At 47.7% G+C, this 21,432-nt stretch overlaps 1 protein-coding gene across 1 annotated transcript in view; it reads right to left on the reverse strand.

Annotated features, from left to right (window-relative positions):
- LRIG1 (leucine rich repeats and immunoglobulin like domains 1) overlaps window positions 1-21,432 on the reverse strand; it is a 118,395-nt gene that overhangs the window by 36,546 nt on the left and 60,417 nt on the right.

Here is a 21,432-nt window from a genome sequence, read left to right on the forward strand (position 1 = left end):
TCAATGGGTTAAGGATCTGGTGTTGCTGTGGCTGTAAAAATAAAAAAAGGAAAAGAAAAAAAGAGAGAGAGATCTCCTATTCTTCCCCTCCAGTTATTACCTGGTAGACCAGGAGCTAGGTAGGTCAAATTTTTTTGTGACAAATTTGTCTGCCCAAGCTCTAAGCCAGGCTACTCTCCTCAGGGACCAGAACTCAGGAGTGAAATTTGCGAAATGTGAAGAGCAGCCTGACACAAGTGGTACCCAGAAGTCACTGGTACACGTTTCCATAAAGGATGTGCCTAGGCTGACCTGCCAGCTTCTGATATGGCTCTCATCTAGAACCTTCAGAACCCAGAACAAACCCATCTCTTGCAAGAGTGCAGGCCCCAGAGCCCAGAGTTCCATGTAATCCAACTTGATGCATCATTTCATGCCTCACATTTTATCCACACCTGCCATGTACCAGGTGTGGTGACAGGCACAAGGGATGAACAAAAAAAAATTACAAAATCTGACAACCTGGTAAGGGAAATGGGAGCTTGGTGCTGGGTCTAACTGGACTCTACCCCCGCCCCCTGACAGCTCTGTTCCTCAGTTTCCTCATCTGGAAGATGGGACCGTGCCCCTAACTGCCCTGACAGGCACAAGGGGCATGGAGGGGCCCCCGAACCACACTGACAAGTCTGGCAGATGGTTGCGTCTGTGTTCAGTGTTTACTCCCTTCCACAATGCATTCGTCTTTTAGTCCTCTTTCTGAAAACCCCACAGTCTAACCCACCAAACTGCGTTTATTCATTAGGAGATATTTGACAAACACTAACCAAGGCTGGAGGGAACCGGTAGGCCCCTCATGGGCTTGGCTCTGCCTGGCATATTCAAACCAGCGCAGCCGAATCCCAATATCCTCCAGAACCCAAAAGTCTCTGGGCTCCAGGCCCTCACTTGGGCCAGCTTCTGAGTCAACAGTGTCGGAGGCTCCGGCCAATCCAAGCAATTTCGAACACGACACAAGTGAGCCAGGCGTCGCTAACCAAGTGGCATCCCTTTTAAACAAACACTTGACCAGATCGGTTCCAGCAGGCATAAACAAGGCCCTCTTTCCCAGAAGCTCCAGGGCTTCTCGCCGACGCCTTTGTTTTCTTCCCATCGCTCCCATGCCCAGAACCCAAAAGTCCATTGACAAGGGTTCAGCTCTCCACACGGTGAAATCTCCCCAGAATGAAAGGCCACTTTTCCCTCCATGCTCCCCCCACCCCCGGCTGCTTCCTTCCAGTTCTTTATTAAGTTCTTAATAAAGATAGTCTCTTCAGTTTCCTGACTCTAAAAGAAAAAAGGGAAAATAAAGAATAGAGAAGAAAACCTTTATTATGTAAAGTATGGGAAAAAAAGAATAAGAAATAAAGGGAACAAGAGCTGAGCCTCATCCAGAAACACTGAATGCAGTACCAGGGAGCCAGGAAGAGAAGGTCTGAGAAAAGAAAGGAAGGGGCGCCTTGATGTTGGCCCAAAGTCGCACACAGAGGGTCTGTATGGTGCAGTCCAAAGGACCATGGGACAGCTGCGAGCCCCCCCACTTCTCCCACTGTCTCTTTCAGCTTACACCTTCCTCCTCCTTTCTGTGTATCTATTCATTGAATCAGACATGTTCTGGGCCCCTACTCGGTGCCAGGCCTGGGCTGGAGGAAGGATGCTGTGATGATGACGGGTCTCTTTCACACACTGGCCAGAGTTCCCTGTTGAGCAGAAGAGGCAGCCACGGAGACCAAGAAACAACGGAGCATGGGAGTGAGGGTGGGTGAGGAATAGTAAGTGTGGGTAAGGATGTGCAGAAACTGGAATCCTGATGCAGCTGCTGAAGAAAATGGTATGGTATTCCTCAAAAAATTAAGCACCGAATTACCAGCAGGTGACCCAGCAATCTACTTCTGGGTATACATTCAAAAGAACTGAAAGCAGATCTCAAAGCGGTATCTGTATACCCATGTTCAGAGCAGCATTATTCACAGTAGCCAAAAGATGAAGCAACCCAATGGCTGATGGGTAGATGGACAGATGGATGGATGGACAAACACCATGTGGTATACACTTACAATGGACTATTATTCAGCCTTAAAAAAAGAAGTTGTGACACATGCTGCAACATGGATGAATCTTGAAGACACTGAGCTAAGTGAAAAAAGCCAGTCACCAAAGACAAACACTGTATGACTCCACTTCCATGAGGTACCTACAGCAGACAAATTCGTTGAGATGGCAAGTTCAGTGCAAGTCACCAGAAGCTGGGGAGAAGGGACACAGGGAGCTCTTTAACAGGCATGGAGTTTTCATTTTCCAAGATGCAGAAAGCTCTGGAGCTTGGTGACACAACACAAGTGTACTTAACACTACTGAACTGTACACTTCGAAAATGATTAAGACGGTAAATTTCACGTGATGTATATTTTACTACAATTTAAAGACAAAACAAAGCAAAAATCAAGTCAGGACTTTTTTGCCTAAAATTCAAACAACGGCTCTCCTCACTTAGGACTGAGTCCTCACAAGGACCTCCATAGCCCACGTGATCTGCCACACACCTGCCTTACCGCTTCACTTCCTACTCTTCCACTTGCACTCTGCCCCACAGACATAGCGGGCAGCCTCCTGCCTCAGGACATTTGCACTTGCCTTTCCCATTGCTTGGAATGAATGCTCTTCCCCAAGATGTCTCTCTCTCTCTCTCACAGACAGACAGACAGACAGACACACACACACACACACACACACTTTCCATACCTCTTGCCTGCTTTATTTCCCTCAATACTTCTAGTTATCATCTAATATACCCAGTATTTTGCTTATTTCTACTTTAACATCTTCTCTTGTACCAGAATGTGGCTCCATGAAGGCTAAGAAGTTGTCTGTTTTGACCACTACTGTGTCTCCAACCAGTGGAACAGTCTGAGGTCCATAGTACATCCTTAATAAGTAACTGCTGAAAGAATCACAAAGAATGAATCACAGCTGAATTCAGAAAGGCTGAGGCTAGACACAGATTTGGGACTCACCAGTATTTAAGCAGAAGGAAACCATGCGAGTGGATGAATTTATCCAGAAACATGAAGGAAAGAAAAAGTATGTCAACTGCCTTGGGTAGCACTGCAGAGGCAAATGACCTAGCCCACAGTGACTTCAGAGCTCCTTGGGCCTCAACAAATACTCATATCATCTCTTCCCCAGGTTTGGTCTCTCTGCTCTACTCTAGCCCAGCGCCCTGATCAAACTCTTCCTGAATTCCTTACATTCAGGCGAGGTGACCACACAGCTCTGTGCTCCTGGAGAGGTCTGTTTCCCTTCTCTCAGAAAGCAAAAATCAAATCTTATTAGATGTCTCAGGCCAGGAGTTCTTTGTGGGCTGGAACATGCCAAGGGCATCACTCTACCTAAGTTCAAATCCCCCTTATACCACTACAGGTGTGAACCACTATAAAGTAGGCTATTAAGTTCCCATGCCCCACGGACTGATGTGACCTGACATGTAGCAGTATTAAATAAAACAAGTTCTCTAATTAGCTACATTGGTATCCTCAGAGCCAGCTCAGTATCTAGCATGTAGGAGGTGCTCTGGAAAAAGAAGGAATGAATGGTTCCTATTCCTCTGCCATATTTCAGTGCAAACAGGCAGGTCTGACTCCTCTCTCAGGAACAAAAGGCTGACTCAGAACTCTCACTCTTAGCTTGAAACAAGCCTGCTCCAGCTGCAGAGTGTCAAAAACCCAGCCACTGGGAGATAGGGCTACTTGAGAAGCTGTGCATCAAATTAAATCCTAGGCTGAAGTTTCTACAGGACTCAGAGGGGCTAGAGATCTGATGGTTCCCAGCCAGCTAGATTACATCCCCCGTCTCACTCCTGCAGCAAGTGAGACTCAAGCCCAACCCCTGACCCCAGCCCACCAAACCCTACCCCAGGGACATCCATTCCAGATGCTCACCAATCAAGCTTAGATCAAATAGCCAGTATTCAGGGGAAGCCTCCCACTTCCTTTTTGAGAGGTGTCCCATGTTCATAAGACTCCCCACGTTTCTGCTTTTGGCCACACCCATGGCATGCACAAGTTCTCTGGCCTGGAACTGAACCTGGACAACTGCAGTGACCCAACCCACAACAGTGACAACACCGAATCCTTAACCCGAGCCACCAGGGAACTCCAAGCTCTCCATGGCTTTTTTTTTAGGGCCACATCCTCGCATTATGGAAGTTCTCAGGCTAGGGGCCAGATTGGAGCTGTAGCCCCCACCCTACACCATAGCCACAGCAATGCAGGATCCAGGCAAGCCCTGTCTGCAACCTACACCACAGCTCATGGCAACACTGGATCCTTTAACCCACTGAGTGAGCCCAGGGATCAAACCTGCATCCTCACGGATACTAGCTGTGTTCGTTATTGCTGAGCCACAACAGGAACTCCACTCTCCATGTTTTTTATGCCACGTGCAACATGGTGGTCACATCACTCCTTTAATTCACTGTCCAGTTCCCAAGAAGGTCCACAGTCATCTTTACAACCTCTGAATCCTAGTCCACATTCTTTTTAACAATAGCCAACCAATTACTGAACACCTCTCTGCAGCAGGCCCTGTGAAATGATAACCTCATGAGGCAGGTACCAGCATCATCTCTGCTTTACAACTGAAGACATCAAAGCTCAGAGCTCTGCTGGATTTTGCCCGAGGTCACACAGCTGGGAACTGAGAAGAGCCAGCATGTAAACCCAGGGGGGAGCAGGACTTTCCAGCCCATTGGAGAGGCTCTCCAGACAGAATTTTAAGTGCACTATCCCAGATTCAAGCCATAATCCTTCAGCAGAGCTTGGCTAGATGTGAATGCTGGTTGGCCTTTCCTGGGTCAGCTCAGGCTGGTCTGCGTCACTGGCCTCAGCCAGGCCTGCTTCTGTACCAGCCTCCCCGAGTCCTCCATGTATAGTGTATCTGCAGAAGGCTGTGCAGGGCAAATCTCAGCAAATAAGGCAGAGGAAGCTCCGGTTCTTACTTAAGGATATTCTGAATAGAAAGACGAGAACAGTGCAGATAAGCTGCAAAGCGATGCTCGTGGGTTTACCAAAAAAAAAAAAAAAAAACAAACAAAAACCCAAAAAACAAAAACAAACAAACAAACAAAAAAACCGTGAGGAGAGGGAAAGGGAGAGAATAGTGGAAGTAGTCTTATCAAAGAAGCAGCCCAGCCTTTCCTCTACCACCAAACAGAAGTAGAATGACTCTGTTGGTGACAGGAACTGGGGGAAGGGGCTGGTGGCCAGATCGTGCAGCCTGAGCCTCCAGCCCGTGTTGGTTTACCCCTCAGGCTGCCCTCTGGGGCGTGGAAAACTTAATACAGCAGGAGTCTATTAAACCAACACCTGTTAAAGGCTTCACAAATGAAATCAGGCTTCAAAGGCAGAGAGCAGGCAAGATAAGCTCTCTCCACTTGGCTACATTTTCCAAGCCGTAGTTAAGACAGTAAAACAGACGGAGGCATTTGAAACCAACGTTTAAAACTTTTTATCATAAGTGATTTTTTTCCACTACAGTTCTGTAAACAAGGGTTTATAAGGTATTCCCGTTCGTGGTGGAAAAGATCTCATGTCCCAGATAACAGCTAGGAGGAGTGTGCGAGGAGATCAAAGGAGACAGGGTCAAGGTGGGTCAAATGCGACACAGCTGGTTGCTGAAATTATGCACCTACTGTCTACACTAGGGATCAGTGGTATATTCTATAAATGAGCCAGATTTTAAACATCTTCAGCTTTGTGGGTCATTTGGTTTCTATCATGACAATTCAACTCTGATGCTGGGGTATAAAAGCAGCCAGAGACAATATGTAAACCAACTCATGTGGCTGTGTTCCAATAAAACTTTATTTACGAAAACAAGCTATGAGCCAGATCTGGCCCCCTGACTAGTTCACTGACCCCTGGGTCTACACTATTGCAACCAGTCTGGGTTTCTGAGGGATAGGGACCCAGATTCTAATTCTAGTTCTTGTATAGTTTTGGAATGTGTGTAAATTACTCTTTCTGTATCTGGTTGAAACCCCTGAAAAACTGAGCTAAATGCCTCTCTGCAGCAGAGAGAGAACCCTCCCAGGCTCCTTCAAGAGTCCAGGTCAGACATCACTAATTGCCCCCAGTGATGTCTTTTCTACCCCTTCAGGAAGTGAAGTGAAACTTAAGTTCACATCATTAATATGGTCCTCAGAAGATGATCCAGGTTCCTCACTGGAGCCAGAGGAGACAGGCTGGCAAACAGCATGATCTTACAGAGAACCGAGATTCACACTGTACCTCCTTAATTTTTTTACCTCTTCCCATGAGGGAGAAAGAAGCATATTGAAGCTGGCCAACACACCAGCCCTAACATTCAAGCAGGCATGCCCTTCGGCTCTCTCGGACAGTTATGGTGACTCACAAGAGTCCATGTGGTCAACCTCTGGAGCATCAACTCTTACTAGAAACAGCGAACATTCCATAATGTTACTTCAACATTAAGCTTTCAAAAATCAGCAAAATTCAAATTACAGCTCTTGCCTCATTTGAACTAAGAAAGAGTTTCACACAATCTAGCCCAGAAATGAGGGGAAAAAACAATACATCTGCCACCACTCCCATTCCTTCCCTCGCCATTCCCCAGAGTGACACCAGCATACATAGTTAATCAAACTCCACACCCAGCAGCCTGAGTACCCATGGCACTTTGCACCTGGCCCATCACTGTGCTGCCCTGGAATTCTTATGCCTGGAATAAGAATTCTTATTTTTATTCTCTGGCTTTACACCATAGCACCTAACCCCACTGCCACACGTACCAGATGCTCTGAGGGCTGATGAAAATGATCAGAATGAAGGTGTGTATACAATATTTCGATTGAGTACAAAAGCCAGTGCAGGGCAGAGCAGCCCTGGTGTCTACCTAAGGGGCTTCACTGTATTACTGCAAGCACCCAAAGATGTTAATCATTTCAAGAACACACAAGAAGATGATGATTTCTCCTCTGTTGAAAAATACAGCACTATCCAACAGGTCACAGCATCCGGGGTGGCTGCTGTTCTGTTTGTTTGCAGATGTTTTCATTAAATATTGCAGGCATACTGAAAAGGGCATAAACGGTAAAGGCAGAACTCGGTGCATTTTTATAAAATGTCTGCGCCCATGCACATGACAGATATAGAACATTTCCAACATCCCAGCCAGCTCCCTTCCATCACTTTCCTTGTCATTTATTCTTTCCAAAAAGAACCTTAATTTCTACAACCTGTGATTAATTTTTCCTATTGCTATACTTGATCTATTTGGAATCGTTCCCTATATATTCTCCTGTATCTGGCTATTTCAACTCCACATCATGAGATACATCCATGTAGTTGTACTGGCAGGACTTAATTCTTTTTCACCATTGTGTAGTATTTCTCTTGAGGGACTACATACTATATAAAGCAATTTGCTTTTCATTCTACTGCTGATGGACACTGAGTTATTTCCAGCTTGGGTTATTGCAAAAATCACAGTGATGCACAGGGACACGCATTTTCCACGTATCTTTTGGCACATATTTGCATGCATTTGTGCTAGGTGTCAATGTCTTGGGTGGCCCTGCTACACAGCTTTCAAGCACGCACATGTTTGGCCTCAGCAGACACCAGCGGTTTTCCTTTAAACCAAATTCCCCAAGGCTGAAATGAATCGGAAAAGCCATCTGATCCAAGGTGCCATGTTTCATGCAGTCTAGACCAATGACCTTTTTTCTCTTTCTCTTTTTTTTTTTTTTTTTTTTTTTTGCCACACCTGCAGCACATGAAAGTTCCCAGGCTAGTGGTCGAATCTGAGCTGTAGCTACCAGCCTAAGCCACAGCCAGAGCAATGCCAAATCTGAGCCACAGTCTGCGACATACACCACAGCTCACTGCAACGCTGGATCCGTAGCCCAGTGAACGAGGCCAGGGATTGAGCCTGAGTCCTTACCACTTTAGCCATAACAGGAACTTTTTTTTCAACCACTTTCTCAGATGCCACCACCCTTGTGTGTCCCTCGCCCTGTATCCCTCCCCCACCCAAAGCATTAGGAACACAGCCTAGGACCACAGAGCATGACAGAGCACAATCTCATCTTGTCCAGGTGTCAGAGTGATTTTATTATAAGTGGGGGCCTCATGAGCACCCAAGGGGGGGGGTGGGAGAGAATTAATAATTCTAAGTCCCAAATTGGTAAGAAAACTGACTGTGCCTGTTGTTGGGACCAGGGTCCATATGCACCTTGAAAATGAAGCTAAGGGAATTTTTAAAATAACACTTGAACCCAGGAGAGCTTTCCTAGGCCCAGGGAAGAAAAGTCTCTCTTCGCTGAATGACAGTAGAAAACATCACCTTCTCACAAGGCTGCTTTACATTCATCTCCTTAAAAATGAAAACCAAAACCATCTGTGCTCTTGCATACATCGATAATGTGCTCGAAGACACCAGTGCCTCATAAGAATGGCCCCGCCTGGGTTATTTGCTGGACAGGAAATGAGACTCCGAGTAAGCAGGTCTCCTTCTGTCTCTTGCTCACCCCCTCTCCCCCACAGCGGCTGCTGGTGAATCACCAGTTCCCTGGGGAATTTTGGCCGATTCTCAGCCTGGCTGCAGAGGACGTTCCGGATCTGTTTATTCAGGTGGAGATTGGATAAAAAACAAGAGCAGCCCAGTGGCGGGATAAACAGCCTCCGCCAGGCAGGGTCAGCCCCTTCGAAGGCAGGATGGGGCCACGTCAACCAACCTCCTGACCCATTCACTTCCTTCGGGGTTACTTTCCCCTTGGGGTCTTCAACGGACTGTTTCCATGAAGTCCTTGTGAAGGGGACCTAAGGTCCCATCCCTATGGAGGAGCCAGGCCCCAGACGCCTCAATACACCAGATCCTGCTTGCTTCTCCCACCCACCGGCTTATCCACAGGGAGCTGGAAAGCCATGATCTGGAATGAAGAAACCAAGGCACAGCCAAGAGTCAGCCACCACAGTTCTGTGAGGTTGAGAGTGACCCAAGCCACGAAGGACAGCAAATCATCAGGATCCAATCCAAACTACAGACACAGAACAAAAACAAACCTGCTGGGGAAATGCACATTGCCAAGTGAAAGATGTTAATCAGAAAAGGCAACCTAGTTGTATGCTTCCAAATACAGGACATTCTGGAAAAGGCAAAACTATGAGGACGGTAAAAAGATGAGTTGTTGCCAGGGACTTGGGAGAGAGAGAAATTTGAATGGGTGACACACAAGGGACTCTTAGGACAATGAAACGATTCTGTGTGATAACTGTAATGGTAAATACATATCACTGAATGTTTACAGAAGCCCCCAGAATGTCTAACACCAACAGTGAATTTTCACCAACACTATAGGTTTAGATAATAATAATGTATCAACACTGGCCCTTCAACTGTAACAATGCACCACACTAATGCAAGATGTTACTAACAAGAGTGGAAACTGGAGGGGGAAGGTAGATGCTTCCAAGGTCTCTGTACTTTCTTCTCCATTTTTCTGTAAACCTAAAACCGCCCTAGAAGTCTACTAATTATAAACAGAATGAAACAAAACCTCCTAAGGTATTAAGGAGTCCCAAGATCATTACATCATTAGGATGTAAGCTACACAGGGCTGAGATTTAGCAGGTTTTCTTTACTGCTATGTCTTTAGCACCTAGAACCATGCGTAGAACATAAATGACACTCAGACACTCAATAAATAGCTGTTGAACAAGCAAATGAATTAAGACTTGAGTTCAGTCTCCTATGTTCACCATTGCATTCTAGAACAGCAGAGTGTTATTCAGAAAATAAACAAACAAGGAGTTCCCGTTGTGGCTCAGCAGTAACAAACCCGACTAGTAACCATGAGGACGAGGGTTTGATCCCTGGCCCTGCTCAGTGGGTTAAGGATCTGGTGTAGCCTTGAGCTGTGGTGTAGGTCACAGGTGAGGCCTGGATCTGGCAAGGCTGTGACTATGGCTTAGGCAGCCATCTGTGGCTCCAATTCGACCCCTAGCCTGGGAACTTCTTTTTTTTTTTTTTTTTTTTTTGCTATTTCTTTGGGCAGCTCCCGTGGCATATGGAGGTTCCCAGGCTAGGGGTTGAATCGGAGCTATAGCCACCGGCCCACACCAGAGCCACAGCAACGCGGGATCCGAGCCACGTCTGCAACCTACACCACAGCTCACGGCAACGCCGGATTGTTAACCCACTGAGCAAGGGCAGGGACCGAACCCGCAAGCTCATGGTTCCTAGTTGGATTCGTTAACCACTGCGCCACGACAGGAACTCCCTGGGAACTTCTATATGCCACAGGTACAGCCCTAAAATGCAAAAACAAACGAACAAATACCACTCTGAGGAAAGACCAATCAACCAAATTAATTTTTTTAAGAATTTTAATGTAATGTAGAATTAATTTTTTTAGGTAGATAAGCTGATACTCGTTATAAGAAAATGTCAAGTGCAATGAATTTTCAGGTACACCTCCCAGGTTCAATTTGACCCCAAATCCAGACACCCGTTGATGAGCCAGGGATGGCAAAGCCAAGACAACTCCAGCCATTCACACAGTGGCCAACCGTCCCTCCCTCCCCAACCCCGCAGCAAGAGTCAGCTCAGCCCTACTGGTGTCTCCATCTCCAAACACACCCTTGCCCATGCCTGCCTGGCCATGAAACAAAAGAGGGAGGAGAAGTTCAATCAGGTAAGTTCCACCTGGACTCAAGTGACCTGAGTAAGCCCCAGAAGCCATGTCTGGTCGGCACCCCCAGGGAGAAGGGCTGTGGCATTTCACACTGGCAGGGACTTCTGAGGGCTGGCTGGGGACTCAGTTCTGTGACCACGGGGAGGTCACCTGCCCCATCTGGGCAGGGCAGAGCAGCACTGAGCTGAGTCAGGAGAGGGAAGGTCAGGAACCATGAGCTGCTCCACCTAATTGCCATCCACAGGGGGCACCTGGATCAGAAAACCAAGGCTTTCTCTCTTGTGGTCAAAATGGACACGACCACTCTTGGCTTTATCTTCCCCTAAATGAGTCAATCCTGCCTTTTCTCCCCCTTTCCTGGCAACCTACCACCTGCACACTGCACCACTTAGATGTGGTCCTGTCTACCTCTCAGATGAGGGGTCCGGCCTGGAAGCCGGCAGAGCACCCAGCTGTCAGAACCACAGACCCAGTGCCAGCAAGGAACCCATGGATGCAATGTGGCTCAACTGGACTTGCCCAATTTCTCTTCCTCAGTACAATTTTCAAGGCCCCTAGGTCCGTGCCTGTTTGGCTCTGCAGAGAGGGCCAGTGGCAAGCCTAACTGCAAGCTAGAGGCTCACATTCTCCCAGACTCAAGGGCTGCGCTACCGTCCCCAGCAAAGAAAGGTGGGAAAGATGGAGGGATGGCAGCCATCAGGAACCAGGCAGTCAGAGCACCTGTGAAGGCTGGGTCCTATCAAGGGGTATCCACCCAGCCCTTCCCAGAGGATGCGAAGACGCTGCAGTGGGGAGGTCCCCTTTAACTGACCAACAGAGAAAGCACCTCTATGACCAACAGAGAAAGCACCTCTCCCTAAGGTCCATAAAGGCTGGTCAGTGGCTGGTGGGGTGGTGGGAGCATAGGAGATCATCTAGGGATCTAAGACCAACAGGCTGGGTCATTAGTTCTTCCCAGGCCTGGTGTTTTTGCTTCACCTCCACCTCATCAAACAGGACTTGGGAGGGGAAAAAAAAAAAAAAAAACCCACAACCACCAAAGAGAAACAGCATGGAGGCCTCACTCAAGATTTCCAAAGGAGGAGTTCCCATGAGGTTTCAGGTTCGATCCCTGGCCTCGCTCAGTGGGTTAAGAAGCCGGTGTTGCCGTGAGCTGTGGTGTAGGTCACAGATGCGGCTTGAATCTGGTGTTTCTGTGGCTCTGGCATAGGCCGGAGGCTACAGGTCCAATTAGACCCCTAGCCTGGGAACCTCCATATGCCATGGGTATAGGCTTCAAAAGACAAAAAAAGACCAAAAAAAAAAAAAAAAAAAAAAATTCCAAAGGAAAGTACCTTTGTCCCTCTCAGGGCCAGGTTCCCCTTTCAGCCTCGGGCATCAAGCTGCCCAAAACTCACGTACTTGGAGACTGTCTGTGCGGCCTGCTAAAGCAAAAGATGGGATGACATGGGCAGGAAAAGGCAGGGAGAACTGTAACTTGGAGCTCTGGGACAGTGGGCTGATATGGGAATTTCCTACCTCTCTTTTACATCATCTTTTAATGTGCTCTTCAATTATGTAAATCAAATAAGTGATTATTTCACAAAGCAACTAAGAACAACCTTAGACACTAAACTTTGGGACCTGATCCTTAAAAATACAAACACTTGGCCCACCTGATAGTCCTGAGGTGGAGGGCCCTGGATGTGGACACAGCCAAGGGGCCCACGTGCAGAGCAGGGGCCTTTCCTGAAGGGGTGCTGGCAGGGCAGGGCAGGGCCCCAGGGCCACCCCTTAGAGTTCCTCCCCTCATTTATCAGGCACCCTTCACCCAAGCAGGAATGGTGTTAGTTCTACCCTCAAATCCCAGCCATCTCCAGGCCTGCTGTGGATGGAACCCTGGGGGCCTCTGCAGCTACCAGGAAACGGGTCCTATGCCCAAGTTAGCACCCTTGCCACTTGGCCACAGAGGAAACACACACTTTCTTCTCAGTAGACACAGTGCTGGACCAGGACTAACAAATCTAGTGTTTCATTCATGCTCACCAGGAACCAAGCTCTGGCTCAGCTCCTTGAATCCTCATGACAGCCCCAGAGGCGGATACTGTTACCATCCCCATTTTACAGACAGGGGTGATAAGGTGTAAGAAGGTGAACTGGCAGGAAGCAGCAGGGCCAGAGAGAAGCCCAGACACAAAGCCTCATCCCACACTCCTACTCGAATGTGGCACTGCCTCATGAACAGAAGTGGGCAGAGCCACCCCAAGGGAAGAAGGCTTCTCTGGACAGTATCCTGTGCCTCCCGCGTCTTCTCAGAATCTGCCAGAGCCACCCCCCAACACCCCCCTGCCTCCCCAGCCTCTGATTCAAATGGAGGAGAACCCAATGGCAGATGAGGGAAGGCATATCCTGCCATCGCCCACAGCTAATGGCCCTCGCCCTGCCCCTTCCCCACATACACGTGGGCCTCTGAGACCTTCGGCACAGTGCATCAGTGCACAGTTGCTGCAGGGTTCAGATCTCCCTTATTTATTTTTAAGATGGCTGGCATAGCCCCTAAATAGGTGAGTCAAAGTGGCTCTTCTATCCTCAGGCAGGAAGTATGACAAGACAAAACTGGGCACTTTTCAGGGAGCAGAAGAAATCTGTTCACCCACTGTGCTTCCCCACAGAAGGCACCTGCTCATCCAGTCTCAGAGAGCGTAAGACACTGGTCTGGGGTCACCCAGCTAAGAGGCACAGGAGCCCCTCTGACTCCAGGCTGTGTGGCTCTCCATGGCTAAAAGAACAGAGGACTATGGGTGCTGGGATGCTCCTGAAATTCCCTCCGCAAGGCCGGCCACTGGTACATTTCTGGGCTTCCAGAGCCAGCTTCCCGGCAGCTCTGCAGTTCCAGCAGCAGAGAAAGCTATTCAGCACTTGGTTGCAGTCTCCAGGACTGCCCCCCTGCCTCTGGGGAGTTATACCATTGCCGTGCCTTTAAAAATAAAACCAGGCTGGCTTCCTGCCCCATCTGGAAGACTTTTGATCTCCGGATCATATGATTTAGGATATCTCTTACCACGCAATTTCCCAAGCCCTCAGCACACAACCTGACTGCACTTGGGGAAGGTTAAGGATGTGTATGGGTGGGATTAAGGAGTAGACCCTTTAATGCAATCCTTCTTATCCACCCTGAGATAAGACCTGCTACAACATCAAAGTGGTACAGACTCCAGCACCTCTGAACCACAGCAAACCCTCATCTTTCCCATTCTGGGATCCTTCAGGAGCCAACACTTCCTCTGTTTTTTTGTTTTTTATTTTTTCTGGCTGCTCAGCGGCATACGGAGCTTCTGGCCAGGTATCAGATCCAAGCCCCAGTTGCGACCTATGTTACAGCTGTAGCAATACAGATCCTTTAACCCACTGTGCAGGGCCGGGGACTGAACTTGCCTCCTGGTGGTGCGGAGTTGCCCATTCCACAATGGGAACTCTGCTCCATTTCTTTCTTGAAACCACAAGCTTCAATTTTCTCCTTTGCTTTAAGTTTTAAAAAACAGATCACAGGCCTAAATTGTCAAATGTAAACTAAACACTTTTAAGAAAAAACACAGGAGAAATCTACTTTTGAGATCTAAAGGTAGGCCAAAGTTTTAGATGTGATATTAAAAGCACAATCCATAAAAGGAAAAACTAATATACTAGACTTATACCCAAACTGAAAACATTTGCTCTAGGAAAGATTCTGTTTAAGATGCAAAGGCAAGCTACAGACTGGGAGAAAATATTTTCACACCACATATCCAACAAAGAACTAGTAACTAGAATATATAAAGAACTCTCAGGGAGTTCCCTTTGTGGCTCAGTGGTTAACAAACCTGACTAGGTTTCATGAGGATGCATGTTTGATCCCTGGCCTCACTCGGTGGGTTAAGGATCCGTATTGCCGTGAGCTCTGGTGTAGGTTGCAGACATGGCTCAGATATGGCGTTGCTGTGGCTGTGGCGCAGGCCGGCAGCTGTAGCTCTGATTGGACCCCTAGCCTGGGAAAGTCCATATGCCACAGGTGTGGCCCTAAAAAGCAAAAAAAAAAAGAGAACTCTCAAAACTCAACAGCAACTCCACCCACCCCCCACAAACAACCCAGTTAGAAAAGAGACAAAAGACATGAACAGATGTTGCTCCAAAAAGAATATACAGATGAGAAGTAAGCACATGAAATAATGTTCAACATCATTAGCCATTAGGGCAATGCAAATTAAAACCGCCATAAAAAAATCAATATGCACCAACTGAATGGCTAAAATAAAAGCATACTGACAATACCTAATGCTGGCCATGATGTGGAGAACCAGATCATTCCCCCATTGCTGGGAGGAGTACAGGCACTCAGATAAGGTATGGCACTTTCTTAACAAAATCAAACAAATAACTACCATATGATGCAGCAATTACCCTCTAGGGCATTTCTCCCAGAGAAATGAAAATTTATGTTCGTACAAAGATGTTCACAGTGGCTTTACTCCTAAGAGCCAAGAGGCAAGTGGTTGACCAAAGTGTGTTCCACCCACATGATGCATACTACTCAGCAGAAAAAAAAAAGTGAACTACTGATACACACAACCATCTAGATGCATCTCCAGAGAACGATGCTGAATGAAAACAAGCCAATCCCAAAGGGTTAGATGCTATGACTCCACTTATATAACATTCCTTAAATAACAAATTATATACATATGAAGGACATACTAGAGACTACCAAGGGTGTGGGTATGAAAAGGTAACACAAGGGATCCTTGTGGAGATGGAAACATTCTGTGTCTTGATTGTATCAAAGTTGTATCAAAGTTGATTGTATCAAAGTTTTGCCAGAGGTTGTCACTGGGGGAAACTGGGTTAAGGGTACAAGAGCATCTTTCTACATTATTTTTTACAACAGCATGAGGCTCTACAATGATCTCAAAGTAAAAAGTTCATTAAAACGACAGGAAGACATGGCAAGACATTCACAATGGAATCAGAGAAACCCTGGTGGAATCAGATAGCCTACTCGCTACCCCACATGGGCTCCAGCAGAAATGCATAACCATCTCCAAGAGCCAAGGACCAGAAACTGCTGCGCTTTGCAAAATTTCTGCAACCTAGGGACAGACACAAACTCTTTAATTACGTTCCACTGATTAGGAAGGAATTGGGAGCCAGGACTCAGAGAAAGATGTCACTGATAATGTTTACTGGAAGACCAGTGGCCCCTGCCTGGCATATCAGGAACTCCTGCTCAGTTCTGCATCCTGTAATTTGGCTGAGCCCTAACACTACGTTGCCAAGCAGGAGGGCCTGCTGGGTGTCCAGACTGTGACAGCAGGGGACACAGGTCAGGCTTGTACGGCCAGACCTGAGGTTCTCCAAACACCATCCCTGGAACACCAGCCTTGGGAGGAGCTCTAGGAAAACGTTCTGGAATGACTGCATCTATTTCTCTCTTGTCATTCCTGGAAAACTCTCAAAGCAGATCCAGAAAAAGATACCTTTTCATTCGGCATATGCTAAACTCACATGACTGCAATTGTTAGTATCTCATAGAACAAAGGTCAGGGTGGCTCATTTTATGTGGGAAACACCATGCTTCCCACCTACGCCCCTGGCTCTCCATATCCCATGGCAAAGAAGGCTGTTTAATTTTAGCTCTGGGTTTTCTGAACTTTCTGACTACAGAGAAGTGGTCAGAAGGGGCTGCATGCGGGCATGTGCACTGATTCTCAACCTCCACTCTGGAAAAAGCCTTTGCCCAGTCCACCTGCAAGCCCCTCCCAGGTGAGCAAGGATCAGGAAAGCCATTCTAGCACACCCAGGGAAAGGGTGATTTCACCTCTGTGCAAACCGAGGCTTGGAAAGCTGCTGCTGGACAGCAACAGGGTGAGGACTCAAACCAAGACAATGGACCCAAGGGCCCGCACACCTCCCCTTAAACTACACTGCCTTCCTTGGGGTAGTTTCTATGATTACCTGCTCTCCTATAACATCTGCTCGGCTTATCAATACATCAAGGAAAGCAAGTTCTCTCTCTCAGATGAAAAGAGCCATGCCCTCAGGTAACTCCCAACAGACCATTTTTGTTATTACTTGTCCCAAATGTGTGCCTTCACCTTGCCAACAACATCTATCCCAATATCTGCCCTATACATCAAAATCACTCATTCTTGGACAGACTCATTTATTTAGTCCTTTACTTTTTCTTTTTTGGCTGCCCTGTGACATATGGAGTTTCCGGGCCAGGGATCAGATCCAAGCTACAGTTATGACTTATGCCAAGGCTGCAGCAACGCTGGATCCTTAAACCCACTGCACTGGGCTGGGGAGCAAACCTGCTTTTCCCAGTGCTCCAAAGACACCACCGATCCTGCTGCCCCACAGAGGGAACTTCTAGTCCTTTATTCATTCAAACATGTGTGGGGTGCCTGTTAGGCGCAGCTGCTGTAATAAAAAGGTAAAGTGGACTGCAGTATGGTTGATCCCCCAATTCCCCAGTTAAGCATGGCTGATATAGACTGAGCCCCTTCCTAACAGTTGAGGCAACAAAAGCCCAAAGTGGAGAGGTGACTGGTGACAGAGCCTGGAGGGCTTCTCTGGCAGAGGTAGGGCTAGCAGCCAAGGGGGAGGCCACAGGCATTGGAGGAAAGGATGCTTCCTCCCCAGCCCCAGGGACCAGCGCCCACCTAGCAGAGAACGGCTTGCACTTGGAATTCAAGAGGTAGAAAGCGCCTTAACAGGTGATGTCCTGACAAGAGGACAGTGAGGGGGTTTTTCCTGCCAGCAGAGAAGTCACCCTAACACCCCAATGTCCAGCTGGAGGTGGACAGAGAAAGGACCAAGATTTTCTGCTCAAACATCCACAAAGGAGCAGCCATTCAAGAGGCAGGAGGGGGCTTCACCAATGTGTTCTCTCTTCCTCAAAGTGACCCACAGGGCCACCGAAGCAGGGACAGGATGTACCCTGGCTCTATCAGGAAATGGCGCTGACTATTCTCCCAATGCAGAGCAGCACTTTGCTTTCTTTCCTTTTTTCTCTGTGTTTTCTTTTACAGCTGCACCTGTGGCATAGGGCAGTTTTCCATGCCAGGGGCCGAATCAAAGCTGCAGCGGCAGACCCACGCCACAGCCACAGCCAAGCTGGATCCTTAACCCACTAAGCGAGGCCAGGAATCAAACCCACATCTTCATGGACACTGTAATCAGTTCCTGACCTGCTGAGCTACAATGGGAACTCCCACTTTGCCTTCTCAATCCATTTCCTTACTGGGCTCCTCGGGAGCTGGAGCGAACTCTCTTTCAGGGAACGAGGGAAAGTGAAGACAGATGAGAGACTCTTACTTGGAATCACACCATTGCTGGAGGACCCCCAAATTGGGGCTCTTGTTAAACACATGAGAGAATGAGGGAGGGGGGCAGGGGCCAGCTGGGCCTGTAAGGAGCCTCGGGTGGTGAAAGGGTTTATCAGCGAGGTCAGTGAGGCCAGGAGACAGGGGAGCCCCTGGAATGGCCAGTCCTCATGCCAACTCCCAGAACCGAACAACAATTACGAGGCAGAAAAACTTCGCTGTGCTGATAACCACTGTTTGTCTACTTATAAAAAAAAATTACTCTTGATTTGGAGGAAAAGTCCCATCCCAAAAAGGACCAAGGGAACTTCTTTCCACTCATTTCCAAATTTTGTGACTTGCCGAAGGGTCCAATTTCCATCAGATAGTTATCCAAACTCAATGTCAGCACTAGAATTTTACTATATTACAACACAGCTTTTGGGTGGGATTACAGGGAATCTTTACCTTCTATGGCATATATTTACATCTTTTTTTTTTTTTTTTTTAAAGAAGGGCAAAGTCTTACTTTTGGAATTACCAAGAAAAAAGTTTTTAAAGACACTGAAATAAGTTTTGCCTATTGTTTTACTGTAAGGTTTTTTTGTTTTTGTTTTACCATCATGAGACATGTCTGATTTACAGGCAGAATGCAAGAGGAAGATGGGTGGTCTGGCTTTCAGGGGTAAAAAAAAAAATGACCCAGATTAGGCAGCAAATTCACAGTCAAGTTTTGTGATCACCAAATGAGGTGGTCATGCCTCGCCAGAACAAACACACTGCCCACACACCACAAAGGCAAAGCACGGCTTGGTCATTTTAACTTTGAAGGACCTTTGGCTAACTTTGAAGGACCTTCCCACATCAATGGTAAAAGAACCAAGTAAAATCTCCAGTAGAGACCCCAAAATCCTAAGGGCTAAACTAAAGGTCAGTAGTCTTCATATTTATTTTTCCTCCCCTGAGAGGGAAAAAGAAAGTAAAAAAGAAGGTGTTAAGGGCAGAAAGGTAGGGGAGCCAGGGTATATTAAGTAACAGGTATCAGAGGGCAGGAGAGAAGGTGACAGAACCTGCCAACTGCAACTGCCCAGCTGTGACTCATTAAAACTTTTGCCTGCACATCAAAAGGACCTGGAAAACTTTAAGATACCAATGTCTGCACCCAACGCCCCTCCCCCAAGAGTACCCCAGCCCCCACGTTTTCCTTTAACCTGGTTGGGATGTGGCCTGGGCACCTAGGCTTATTTTATTCAAGCTCCTCAGGTCATTCTACTGTGTAGCCTGGGACTTGAGCCCCTGCTGAGTGAGGTTTGCTGCCTGCTGTACCTACCCCAGGGAGAGGAACTACAAGAGAAAGAGGAGGGAAATCAACTCTCTTCCAGGTGCACACAACAGTTCCACGGCAGGAATAAATACTCCAGAAAGCTAAGGATCACACACACACACACACACACACAAGGCTGGAGTCTATCTATCACAAGAGAGCTAGCCACAAGGTGTGTGCGCAAGTAGAGTCTGTTTCCAGGGGATGACCCTCTGCCTCCAGGTTACATGGAGAATAACCATCACACCATCACAGCAGGCAATGCAGAGCCAGCTCTGCCCACACAGAGGGGACGGGGCCCTGGATGGTCAGATATAAAGTAGTGTCTCCAACCTGGTGCACCTTCACTAAACCTCAGACATTGTACTGAGATGCACAGTATTCAGTGAACCTTCACAGCCGAGTGTATCAAAGAGCATGAGCGAGCAAATTGAGGGCCGAGAGCACACAGCAAGGGCGATGGGAGAGGACTTGTACCCAGATTCAACAGGTCCCAAGCCTTCTCTTAACCCCTATGCAGAATCACCCCCTCTCTGTACAGTGGGACATTCACTGGCATCTCCCTTCTTCCTATATTACTTGGAGAAGGCACCCTAGTCTTTCCAAACTGATTCACAACAGCCCATCTGACATACCCCTCCCCATGCATACAGCGTTTCTTTGCCCTCCAAGACTCTACAACCATATAGCTGAGCAGAGACCTGGAACCCCCATGGAGGACACCACCACCCCCGTCCCAGAGTGCCATCTGGCTGCATCCCACACATTTGCATCTCCTGGTTGAAGGACCTGGGAAGCAAAAACCACAAGTTGGCACCTTTATCTCAGCTGTTTGGGTTTGAAAGGCATCCAGGAAGTGAGGAAACTGCGAAAGAATTTGCCTTGATGTGATATGTTGAAGGGCAGATGGCCACTATTGGAGAAGCTGCTGGCACAAGTGAACACGCCTGGGCTCTGCGGTGACCAGACCATTGGGCCAGTCTTCCTCACTGTGCTCTCACAAGACTGACAACCAGTCCTGCTCAGAATAACCAACCTGTGGGTATGATTAGGACATGAGGGCAAGTGAAGCTAATCCTCAGGGCAAGAGGACTTCCTGTAACTGCATCAGTTAACAAAAACCATACTGAAGGCTGAGCAGCCTTCCAAGGGAGGCAGACACACGGTGTGGAGAGACGCCCCTGCCTGGGGCGGAGCCTCTCAGCCACACCCCAGAGCAACATCAGAACCTTCTGGCCACAATCCTGAGGCATCCCCTCTTAACATGATTTGTTATCATCAGCATGTGAAGTGACAAGACCCTCACCTAGGTTCCCAGACCACACATTTATCCATATACAATGAGCACAAACTCCAGAGGTACAGAGAAATGAGATCAAGACTCACCTCTATCACCTTCTGTGTGACTTGAGGCAAGTGCCTTGGTCTCTGTGTGCCTCAGGAGCATCATTTATAAAAAGTGCTTGACAACAGACGCTGTGCCTCCTAGGACAGCAGAGGCGACACAATGAGATGAGGCCCAGGGAGGCAAGCAGAGCAATGCCTGCCAACATCAGGGTACCACATACACGGGCCGTCACAATTTCCCATGTGGAGAGGTTGAACCATGACGACACTGCAACGTTTTGACCATTTCTGAACTATGAAACCCAACAATTTTACACAACTCGACTTAATACACTGGGTAAACTAAACGAGCTTAAAAAAAAAAAAAAAAAAAAAAAAACCGCCTTTGAACAGGCAGGGTGAATAGAATATTCCCTCCCTATCGCCCAACAATGACAGGCCTTATGAAAGGAAGGCCCGGTATAAATGCAAACACATTTCTTCCACTTGGGCTGTAAAAGCTGAAAATGGCTCCCAGGTGTGAGCAGACACAATAGGCCCAGCCTCCTCTGCAAGGTCACTGCAGGGGTCAAAGTCGAGCAGGCCATTTTCGGATTAGGTGCACACGCTGGTGAGGCTTCCCCCGGGGTAAGTGGATTACAGAAGCCACCTGCAGGAAGTGGGCGTTCGGGAGAAGGGGGAGGAAACGGCTGGCTGGAAGGGGGTGGTGGATA

Source organism: Sus scrofa, chromosome 13, assembly GCF_000003025.6.
Source record: "Sus scrofa isolate TJ Tabasco breed Duroc chromosome 13, Sscrofa11.1, whole genome shotgun sequence".
Lineage (NCBI taxonomy): Eukaryota > Metazoa > Chordata > Mammalia > Artiodactyla > Suidae > Sus > Sus scrofa.